The sequence below is a fragment of the Stegostoma tigrinum genome, chromosome 26 (genome assembly GCF_030684315.1).
Source record: "Stegostoma tigrinum isolate sSteTig4 chromosome 26, sSteTig4.hap1, whole genome shotgun sequence".
In the NCBI taxonomy this organism is placed as follows: Eukaryota; Metazoa; Chordata; class Chondrichthyes; order Orectolobiformes; family Stegostomatidae; genus Stegostoma; species Stegostoma tigrinum.
Window position 1 is genome coordinate 8,011,456 of NC_081379.1, and position 12,114 is coordinate 8,023,569.

At 39.5% G+C, this 12,114-nt stretch overlaps 1 protein-coding gene across 2 annotated transcripts in view; it reads right to left on the reverse strand.

Annotated features, from left to right (window-relative positions):
• The window catches only part of hic2 (hypermethylated in cancer 2), an 81,138-nt gene extending 69,453 nt beyond the window's left edge, over positions 1-11,685 (reverse strand). For both annotated transcript variants that reach the window (XM_048556181.2, XM_048556182.2), the window contains exon 1: positions 11,552-11,685. The gene's annotated coding sequence lies outside the window, so the exon portion shown is untranslated. The remainder of the gene's footprint in view (positions 1-11,551) is intronic.
• Positions 11,686-12,114: the final 429 nt, after the last annotated feature.

Here is a 12,114-nt window from a genome sequence, read left to right on the forward strand (position 1 = left end):
GGTTACTGCAAAGCAATGACTTCACACTTTACTTTATAAATAAAAGAGTTAGGTCTAATCGGATCTCTAACTAAAGGGGATGGGGTGTAGGCAACGTTTGACCACAACCGCCAGCCTTATTTCTAACCCGCTGTCAAAAAAACACATTTAATTACCGAAGTGCCTCTGGGTCAATTTTAATTTTTTTCCTTCGTTCAGATCCAGTTCATGAAAACAGCTAGTTGTTTTTAAACAGACAGATGATAGCCACTGTATATATTAAGCTGAAGCTGCAGTGGTAGAACCACAAAGGCCTCTTTCTCCAGTGGCAACATCAATTATTTATTGGGATAGGAGTGATGCATTTGTTTCTTCATAGTCCATGTCCGTGAACAAAGCCATCTAACGTTAGTGAGAACTGTAATGCTCAAGTTCAGCAGCACGTGCTCCATGTTTAATGACTTCAAGGCATTTTTGCAGCCACAGAAAAAGCATTACATTGGAGAAGAGAGAGTGATTAGTAGTTCAATATTCTTGAATCTAATGATGTATGCCTTTCAAATATTATTAACACAATCCTGGTCCAGCTTCAACCATATCCATGGACTTTATGTTGCATTTGACAACTTTGTTGTCGCCACAGAAACTTACACCAATGGCTAGTGAAATATTAAGATTGTTCAATGCTGACACAAAAGATGCACTGTGCATTTAGATGGACTAAAACCATGCCACAAAATGCGAACAGTGATGGTCATACAGAAATGAAGGCATTACCTTGCTTTCGCCATGTTCTGCTATCTCATCTACCCAGAGTAATGGTATTTCTGATCTTGGATTTATGTAGCAGCCCAATTTGGCCAATTTCATACCCTGTTCCCACCATTTTACCAAAGAGAAGCATCTTAGAGAGAAGCAGACAAAACAGAGTAACTTGCCTAGGCCTGAAACCTCAGCTTTCCTGCTCGGCCTGTGTTCATCCAGCTCTACACCTTGTAATCTCAGGTTCTGCAGCATCTGCAGTTCCTACTACCTCTAACTTGTAAATCTATTACCTGTGCTTCTCAGGATTAAATTCTAGACAGACAAGTGAGAATTTTAGGCCCCCTTTATCTTAGAAAATAAATACTTTGTTAGTTATCTCAAATACCACACAAGAAAGCACACAGCTTGCAAACTGGGGGAAAACCAAGAAAAATAAACTCCCAAAATAGGGCTGCTGGAAATTAGAGAAAACATTTCCTGCAGTTTTTGAGTGTCTCTCATTTTAACTGTTCCACTGCTGATGGCTGTCTTCATTTTCTTAAGAGTCTAAGGTTTGGAATTTCCACCTTAAACCCCTCCACCACACCATTTTGTGGTCCTTCCAGTCATTCCCTAGAACCTATCTTTTTGACCAAGCTTTGGCTTACCTGACCCAAAATCTCCTTGTACAGCTTGCCATCATACTTGATTTTATAATTTCCTGTAAACAACATTGGGACCCCAGACTTATACAGCACCTTTAATGTAATAAGTTATTGTAATCTAAATCCATATTTATGCCATTGTAAACTAGAAAATGTACTCTTACATTTCTATCCAATTAAGGTAACTCATGATGTATTGAGCAGTGCTATACAATACATTAAGATTAAATGTAAATAAAATCCATAATGACATGAAATTAAGTAATGCTTTCACCATGGATTGCTTTATAAAGATTGATGCTTCCCAGGAACTCTGGAGCAATAGCAACATAAAACAGCCACACAGATGTCCACCTTACTGACGAAAGTATATTCTTGTCATGGAAACACCGCTGCAGGTTTGCAAGACTAATTCTGCAATGTTGCCAGGCAGCAACTCATTACCACTGTCTCAAAAGGACCCTAGGGATGCGCAATAAATGCTGGCCCACCAGCAATGCCCATGGTCCCTCGACCAAATAAAATTTAAACAAGTCTCTTACACACGGTCACCCGTTTCAACGCACCTTAGCTTTCAGCCCCCTTCAGCTAGGATAAACTAGCAGATTGCCAGCTGTATCAAATCCTACACCATTCAAATGTACCAATCACCGGCCAATCTATCCCATTGGAGAGTACAGTACACTAAAACTTTCATAAGAAATTAGACACATTTGTCCACTCTAAAAAGTTTTGGTAACAGGAAGTAACAACGTAGGTACAGTCAAATTAGACAATTGGTCAGGCACATCACTTCCTGCTATCTCATTCAGGACATTGTCCTGTTATGGGTCAGGAGGAGAAAGAAATATGAGTTAGTTGATTCCAATTTGTGTACAAATTCAATTTCAGATGTGCATCAATTCGAGACAAGCAATACTCGCAAACAGAATCTATGGAGGTCCCACCCAAATGACACCTAGTGGATCAGTTTTCAAAAAATAAAACCATAAAACACAGAGCAGAGAGGCACTGGTTAAGTGTAAGTACAGGAAAAAAAAATTTAAACAAAGAAACTTATGTTAATATAATGGCGAAGAGCTGCTGTTTGGGTGCAAGCCACTTTTAAAAGTTTAATTATTCCCACTTACTATGATTCTTCACTTAAACAGTAAAACAACGGAGCTGGGATGATTCACAACTAGGGGATATCAGTGGATCATATCCTATTACTAATAGGAGAAGACATATTTTTAATATTACAGGAAATGATAAATAATCTCAATCCTGTATCTGGATCAAATGTTAAAGTAATGCTCCATTTGCTCTTTCTCGGATGGGTTTTAAAAATCCAACATTATTCTGAAGAGTAAGGGTGCTCTTGGAGGGCAACTAACTAACGTACATCATTCAATCCATGTCACAAAAGCAGATCACCATTATACTTTACCTCATCGCTGGTCATGGAAACACAACTGCATGTAATCCAGATGCTGTGTTTCCTACACGACAGGAGCAAATAAAATTCAGAAGTACTTTATTGTCCATAAAACATACTGGGACATACTGAAATCCGGACAGGCTCAACGGCAACACAGATCATTTTTTTTCTTTCAAGTCCCTCAAAATCTCATCTGCTCTTCTGTTCTGAATGAACAGACCCTCAAAGGGACAGGGGCCACTTTACCAGAGTCACCACACTGCAGATTTCTGCTAGGACAGGGAACACAGGCAAACGTTTTGCTAAAGGAGCTAATCAGTCAAACCCAATTTCATTACTGGGTGTTGGATAATAACCTGAAGACAGTTTTTAAAAAAAACTGTGTTCCATCAGGTGAAACTGGCAAAACCAGCATTGTTGTCCACCACTAACTGCCTTTATACTCAGTGGCTTGCTGGACCATTTCAGAGGGCTGTTCAGAGTTATTCACATTGCTGTGCCTCTGGAGTCGTTTGCAGGTGATCCCGCCACGGCGATGTTGGGATTTATATTCAATAAAATATCTGGAATTAAGAATCTAATGATGACCAGGAATCCATTGTCAAATGTCAGAAAAATTCACCTGATGCACTACTGTCCATTACAGAAGGAAACAGCCATCCTTACCTGGTCTGACCTATGAGTGACTCCAGACCCATAGCAATGAGGCTGACTCTTCACTGCCCTCTGAACAATTAGGAATGGGTAATAAATGCTGCCTCGTCAGCGATGTCCCCATCCCGTTAATGAATAAAGAAATAAAAGGTCAGACCACATAAAGACAATAGGCTTCCTTCCCTAATGAACCAGGTGAGCTTTTAGGACAGTTGACAGTTTCATGGTCACGAAAATAGTTTTCAACTCCATCAGTCATATTTAGATTCTGCCATTGTGAGATCTGAACCAGCTTCCTCAGAACCTGGGCTGCATATTGACAGGTCATGAGGTTACTACTGCACCACCATCTCTTCAGTAAAAGAAGTGTATTTGTATGAAAGTAACTAGATACATCTTTGACAGAACTGATGGGCTGAATAGCTCCCCATGTGTATCATCCTAAGAGATAAAACCTTGGGCATGTTGTCTAAAATCAACTGTTGTTATGGCTGATTTGGCAAAATTTAGGCAGATTCATCAGTGCTGTTCTACAAGAAAAACCTGACATGCATCGTGGTGGGGTCTAAGAGAGATACTTTTTTGTAGCATCTTGTCATATCTCTCAGGATTTTTCAGATAAAATAAAATAAAGTAACTTACCTTTGAACCACTGCTCACATTGACAATAAATATTAATAGTGAAACTTTTTTTTTTAAGAACAGAAGTCAGTTTCCCTCTTCCATCCCTTCACTTAGCTGATGTAATTTACACACAGGTCTCCCGTAAACAAGCTTCAGAAATCATGGGCATATTGACAGTATTCAACTGCACTTCCTTCCCCATTAAACTAAATGAAATAATAAATCACTGGATGACAACAGTAAATTTGTACACATAAGGAAATCATCCATCTCATCATGAAGCAGTGTGCCCTGTGTTCAGTTCTAAGTCCAATATTTGGATGCAATATCTAGAGTCACAGGGTCAGTTTCTGTGCTGTATGACTCTTCAATCCAACTAGTCCATGCTGAACATCATCCGTGGAGGTAGATATGGGGGAGATGTCAGAGGTAGGTTCTTTATTCAGAGTGGTAGGGGCATGGAATGCATTGCCGGAGAGGGTAATGGAGTCTGCCTCATTAGGTACATTTAAGCGGCTATAAGATAGGCATATAGATGACATTATAAGGTAGGGGTGGAGGTTAGATAGGCCTTAGGTTTAGGATAACAGTTCAGCACAACATCATAGGCCAAAGGGCCTGTACTGTGCTGTGTTCTATATTCAAACTAAACTAGTCCCACCTGTCTGCTCCGGGCCCATATCCCTCCAAACATTTCCCATTCACATATCCATCCAAATGTCTTTTAAACATTGTAATTGTACCCACATCCACCACTTCCTCAGGAAGTTCATTCCACACGCGAACCACCCTGCGTGTAAAATATTTGCTGCTCGCATCTTTTTTAATATCTCTCTCCTCTCACCTTAAAAATGTGGCCCTTAGTCTTGAAATTTCCCAATTTAGGGAAAAGACAACTGCCATTAACTATCTATACCTCAATGTTTTGTAAGTTGAATCACCTCTCAACTTCCTATGCTCCAGTACTGACTATCCCTAAACAATTTCTGCCTCTCTAAATATCCATAAATCCTATCTTTTATAATCACCTCCAACAATTTACCCACAACCGAAGTCAGACTCATAGGTCTATAGCTCCCTGGTTTCTTCTTACAACCTTTCTTAAACAAATGTACAACATTAGCCACCCTCCAGTCGTCAGGCACCTCACCCAGTAGCAGAAATATATGCATTATCTAGAAGAGCCTTGTAATTTCCTCCCTTACTTCCCACAACATTCTGGGATACATTAGATTAGGCCCCAGAGATTTATCTACCATTATAAACTCTAAGACCTCTTGAACCTCCTCTTCTGGAGTGTGAACTGTTTTTAAAACAAAGTTTTTTCCTTTACTTTTTTAGACTCCATTTCTTTCTCCACAGTAAAAAGTGACTCGAAATATTCGTTTAGTATTGCTCCCATCTCCTGGGGTTTCACACAAAAGTGACCTCCTTGATCTTTAAGGGGCTCTACACTCTCTCTAGTTACTCTATCGCTCTTCATGTATCTATAGAATCTTTTTGATTATCCTTAGCATTGGTAGATAAGGCTATCTCGTATTCCTCTTTGTCTTCTTGATTTCTCTCTGAAGAATGTCCCTACACTCTTTATATTGTTTAAGAGATTTAATTGAGCCAAGTTGTCTATATCTAAAAAAAATTCTCTTATTGTTGACTAGAACCTCAACATTTTTATTTATCCGTTGTTCCTTAATCTTACCAGCCTTACCCTTCACTCTAACAGGAACATAATGCCTCTGAACCCTCATCATCACACTCTTGAACACCTCCAACTTTTCAGATGATTTTTTACTTGAGAACAATCCACTCCAATCAACTTTTGAAAGTTCCTGTTTCATACTATTAACATTTGCCTTTCTCCAATTAAAAGCTTTAACTTTTATGAAAGGCTTATCCTCTTCTATGACCAATTTGAAACTAACAGAATTATAATCACTAGATACAAAGCTTTCCCCCATTTTTACTTCAGTCACCTGCCCTGTCTTATTGCCCAAAAGGTGGTCTAGGTTTGCTCCTTTCCTAGAAGGAGCATCAACTTCTTGAGCAAACAAATTTTCTTGAGCATGTTTGACAAATTCTTCACCATCCAAACCTTTAACACTCCTGTAGTCCTCGTCAATATTTGGAAAATTAAAATTCCCTCATTATTACAACCTTACTATGCTTACATATATCTGAGATTTCCCTAAACATTTGTTTCTCAGTTTCTCTCTTACTATTGGAGGGGGCCTATAATTCAATCGCAAACCTTTCCTTCCTTATGCGTAATTTCTCACTCATATTTTCACTGGATGATTTTTCAGAAATATCTTTCCTAGCTACAGCAGTAATATATTCCTTGAAAAAAAAACTGCCACACCTCCTCCTCGCTTGTCTCTTTTTCTATCCTTCCTAAAAAGCGTCTAAAACTGCGAACATTGAGCTGCCAGTCTTGTCCATCTCTCAGCCAAGTTTGTGTAATACCCATGACACCCCATTCTCACGTTCCTAAACTTACCCAGGTTCATCATCCTTACCTGTAAGACGCCTTGCATTGAAATAAATGCAGTTTAGTTCTTCAGAGTTACAACATGCTCTGACTCCATCTTGTCTTTTTTATCTAATTGGTGTGCTCTCCTTAAATTCAGAACCTACTCTGTCAATCCTTCATTCCAGCTTAGAATTCCACCACTCGCCTTCTCTATCAGAATAAAGTCTCCCTTACCAGAATGAGCAAATCTCCCTGCTAAGATATCAGTCTCTTTGAGAAACTGCAGCCCCTTTTGGATCGCAATAAGAAAGAGATACACATACACTGGTTAGTTCCAGGCCTCAATGGAATCTGCATTTCCCCCCCCGCCGCCAAGTGTGGCACATTCAAAATAGAGACACCGGAGTTCAGTTTGCATCTGTGCAAATGAAAACCTAAAGCTCTGCCAACTCGGTATTAAGTTCACAAACGTTGAAAGGCAATGGTCATTCCTGTAAAGTGCTATCATCAAAAATAAAATGGCACTTTCATTGCTTACTGGGATACATGGATCAGAAGTCAATTTTATTTAATAAAGCAGCTGTGTTTTACAGTTCTTTCCATGTGGAATCCAAGTGAGCAGCACTGCTGCTTACAGAATTTTCTGACCGTTACGGGTGTCAGTGATGCATACACCACAGATTCGACTTCTGTACCAGCTACTGTCACCACGAAGGCTCCACCCTCTCACCTGAGGCTTAGTGACCCTCAGGTTAACCTCATCATCAGTCACCCCACCCCCCAACCCCACCCCAATGCGAGACCAGCCTACAGCCCTCTGTTGGCCTTCACGACCATGTGGCCTATCCTACCATAGCTAATTCTTTGAAAGAGGTATCCAAGTTGATCCACTCCTCCGTTCTTTCCTAACAGCTTTCTAACTTCTCTCCCCAGGTACAGTACTTCATTTGCAGTATTACTAAATTTGTTTCCACAACCCTTTTATAAGTATACAGTTAAAAGTAATCCGTCCGCATAGCTAGCAGGCAGGGTGTAATAAAATGAATGACTGCCACTGTAATTTTAGAAATGGATATGGAGGGAATTTCCCATTCTGCATGAGATTACAGAAGTTTACTGGGCATTATGATCGGTTCAGTTTATGTGCAGCTGCTTAAAGAGGTCAGCTTGTAAACTCCATTTAGGAGCTGGCTGGAGAGACAGACTGGGGAATTTTGTGGAATCATCAAGCAATATCTTATTTTCTTCTGACATTTTGGTCAATTTTTTTTTAAAATGGTTCACGAGTTGGCATCTGAAGAGATAAAAAGATAGGTTAGTGGTCAGTACCCAGCACTTTTCCTCAAGAACAGTAGTCTTAGAATGGGGATGCAGCACAGATTAACTACAATCATACCAGGGCTTAAAAGATTACTTTATGAGGACAAGTTGCATTCACTTGAAATGATCTCTTGCAGGTTAGAATAATGCTTCCCAAACTTTTTCCCACTGTGATCCCATTTTGAGGTGAGACCTCGGAGGTCTATGGCCAGTTGGAGCAGGAGAACAATCCTGTTGCATCCTTATTACAGCTCTATGGCAGCCACTATTTGCTCAGATCTCGTGACCCCAAATTTGGCAAGTCCTTGGTTAGAAGCTTGGACTGTGCAAGTGTATAGTGGTGTAGATTGTTGATCCAATTTAGGTGTTTGATGTGACATTGGGATTTAATGGCTTGTGGGGGGGGGGGGGGGCAGATAAAGGAAGAGGGATGTTAAAGATTTTGTGTGTCTGGGAGTGAAATTCTGAAGCATTTTCCACATACAGAATACTGGAAATCCAGAATCTGCAGAGGTCAAAGTGAACTTTTCAAAAATAAGATCAATGGATTTTTGTCAGATGATCTTTACAAGGGATGTGGAATAAAAGCAGGTCAATGGAATTGTGTACAGAAAGACCAAGGCCAAACTGAATGATGGAACAGGTTCAATGGGCTGACAGGAAAAGGGGTTAGGCCAATGTTCCAAACATCCAAAACATTAACCACTCTTTCCACTTGCTGCAAATGTACCAAGCATGTCCAGTCTCCTTCAGTTCCAATTTCACCTTTTTATATTTAGTTCAGAATAGTGCAATCCAACAAAATGAAAGCTATCTGGTTCGAATTGAGAAAACTGCCCATTCACAGCAAAAATAGTTATTTGCACATCACTCCAACAAAAAAAACATTAGCCACTTTTAAACAAAAAGTCTATTGCTTGTAAATACAAATCTGCTTGCTGTTCATGAGTATTTTTGAAAGTATGTTCATTAATAATATTAGTACACAAAGTGCCTAGTCAGTTTAATCTCAGAAACATGCTTTAATGTTAGATTCAGAGGGAATGGCAGACAATTTGAAAAGAAACATAAGTGGCAAATTAGCTAGGTTACTCCCTTGCAATTCTCATTAATAATCAGCAACCAGCCAGCAACAATGGGAAAGTTATATTGCTTAGAAAAACACATTAACAAGCACAGGTAGCACAAAAGAAACATCTTAAAATGCTGTTCCCTCTGCTACTCTTAAATCTGTTGCACTGAACGAAAAACTGAACAGTCTTGCAAGTAGAAGAACTTGCCAATATGCACAAACACATACGTATACTCCTCCTTCAATTTAACGTTTGCAGAAATGTTTTAAAGCCAGTCAGCTTTTAGTGATGCCTCATATTGCGACAATCAAAATCAGATGATAACTTTCAAACATTTTTTAAAAAAAAACCTTTCTTGATTTGACTTTTAGAAAAGCTTTCAACTATTTTGTTGTCATTCCCCTGCAAAAGACACACTGACAACAATGTAACTTTAATGGGTTTTCCCACAAGACACGTTACAGTAGATGAAACTCAGCACGGAGCAGAAGTCAATACTCCATGTAGCAATCCACTGAATTATTCAATCAAAAAAAACACCAACAAATTTCTGAATGTGCACAGTCGTATACAAGGTGCATCTTATTCCAGCAGTATGTATTTTTAAAAAACCCTCTGAAGTGAAAATTCCAATTTGTTTTTTTTTGAAATGGCCCGTGTTCAGGGTTTATTATTAAATTCTTGTTTTTATTTATGAATTGATTGATTGATTGATCACGTCTGTAGCACTGCACACAGGACAACATGTAGTAGAACCAATTAGTGACCCTTCAATAAAAAGTCATCACAGACACCTCTTGATTCATAGTTCCAAAACACAAAGTTTAACTTTTAATTCAAGTTATTCAGCCAACAAAAAAAACACAAGTGTGCTCAACCTCAATTTATAAATTCAAAACTAAACAAGAGTTTCCACATTTATTTCCCAGGAGAAAGTGGTCTAATGTACACTCCGTTACGAGATCTAAGATAACAGAAGGGCAAAAAGCTTAGTTGTATACCCTTAAAGGGAATGAAGCAATGAAGTGATTTGAGAACTGAAATAATATTAGAATATAGGGCTGAAATGGTGCTTCATCAAAATCATTTACATTGGTTTTTGTTTCAGTTATCTCACACTACAGTTTACATTTAATGCATTTGATGTGATTGTAATAAAACTTCAGTTTGGAATTTAAAACTATTTTTCATTAAATACAAACTGTTAAGTGGTCTGCTTTAGTTTTAACAAACACATACAAATGTTCATCTCCCCAGTCTCATAGAAACATTAGTTTTGAAAGGCAGTCTCAGTAGATTTTCTTATTTTCAACAGCTACTCTCCAAGTTCACACCATTATACATTAACCCAAAGTTCTGAGTTCCCCTCACAGCTATAAAGCTGATTTTGCAGTATTGAATATTGATATTTATGGTCATACACTTCTACACCGAGACACTTCTAAAAAGGGATAAAAAAATTTGCAAAAAGGAAGCAAAGAAACACCAGTCTAGACAATATGAAAGAGTAGTTGGAGGATGATTTACTGTTGTTACTTCTGTGGGAAATTAAATCTTACTATTGAAACTATATTAGTTTCACGTCCCACAAGGTTAAAGAAGCACCCATATTACCGAGACACTTTGGCCAAAGATCTGATTAAGCAAGTAATCTGCATCAAGGTATTATACACAAGCTGCCCTTTAGCCAAGAAACCAGGGTTAAACTGACTGGGAGATAATTGAATTTAATAATTTTACCTCCTGATTGGCATTGTACTCCCCTAGCGATGTAATGCGTGCGCTACACAAGACAACTCAAAAGCGGCGGGCGGGGGGAGGGAGAAGGGAGGTAGGGACGGGACGAAAAGAAGACGATTTCTCTGAATTGAGCAATTTATATACATCCCAAAAAAAAGGAACAATGTAAGCATTCGACTGCAAATGTTCGGTGTAGAGAATGTTTCGTTTTATACTAAAAACCACCGCTGCCTATTGGAGATTTTTTTTTAAAAAGTGTACTTCACGCTAAAAAAAAGTACATTAAAAAATCTGTATGGACAGAATGGAAACAGGCGATGGAAAACATACGAAGCAAGTAAAGTTTACACTTGAAGCTCTTCCTGATCAATACTTGCTTTGGACGATGGCGCTCACGGCAGCTCGAGCCCACTCAGGCAAATTGTCCGTCACAGATTTTATTTTAAAAAGACACATTGTTTCAGTCAGAAAATGACTAATCTCCAAATTTTCAGCTGCATTTGATCGATTTTCAATCATGCAGAGAAAAACGAGGAGGGGGAAGAAGGGGAATGGAATGTGTCTCGGTCGGTGGGGAGGGGAAAAGGGGAAAATGAAAGGGTGGGGGGGGGGGGTTGAGTGGAAATTCTCTTTCGTTCAACAACAGGGTTAGCAAAAAAAAACCGAGGACATGATGACCACAGCTTGCCAAGCTGGTATTACGGGCTTCAGGAGTAGGTACAACAGAAGAGATACTGGCACCAATTTAAAGAGCGAAGCAAACCCTCGCCCACCCAACAGCCTACACCCCGACCCCGCCGCAAACAGGGCAGAAAACAGCAGCCCGCACCAGAGAGAGAGAGAGTAAAGTTGGAAAGGATACCTTGAGACATCCGCCAGGTTTTCAGTGTACCACACCAGGTCTCATCTCACAGTCTTTCCACCGCCATCTTGCTAGCTAGTGACGTTGGTATCTCACCCCTGACCCAATATTTGAATAGAAGCCAAGAGCGAAAAAAAGAGGGAGAAGGAGTAACACACACACACACACAGGGAGGTGGGAAGCAGAAAGAGACGGAGAGAGAGAGAGAGAGAGGAACGCCTGTGCCGGTTGTACAACGTAGAACGCTGACACCCTGAGCTGCAAATGTAGCAACTTTCCTCAATTGATCAACATTGTTACCGCCTAGGAATATTGCTACTTCGTATCAAATTTGGGGTTGTTATCGTTACTTTGTATTCCCGGGGATTGAGGACGGAGACGACAGTTCTTTTTTGTAAATTATAAACGTGTAGGCTTCTTTCCCCCCCACATTCAGCACCCTCTTACTAATTTTATTCAGTTCTGCTCATAGAAGAACTTCACTTCCCAAGGGCAAGGCAGCTGCAATGTGCCATTCATGCCATAACCTGCATTTTATTTTTTTTCGTTTGACAATCCCGTGC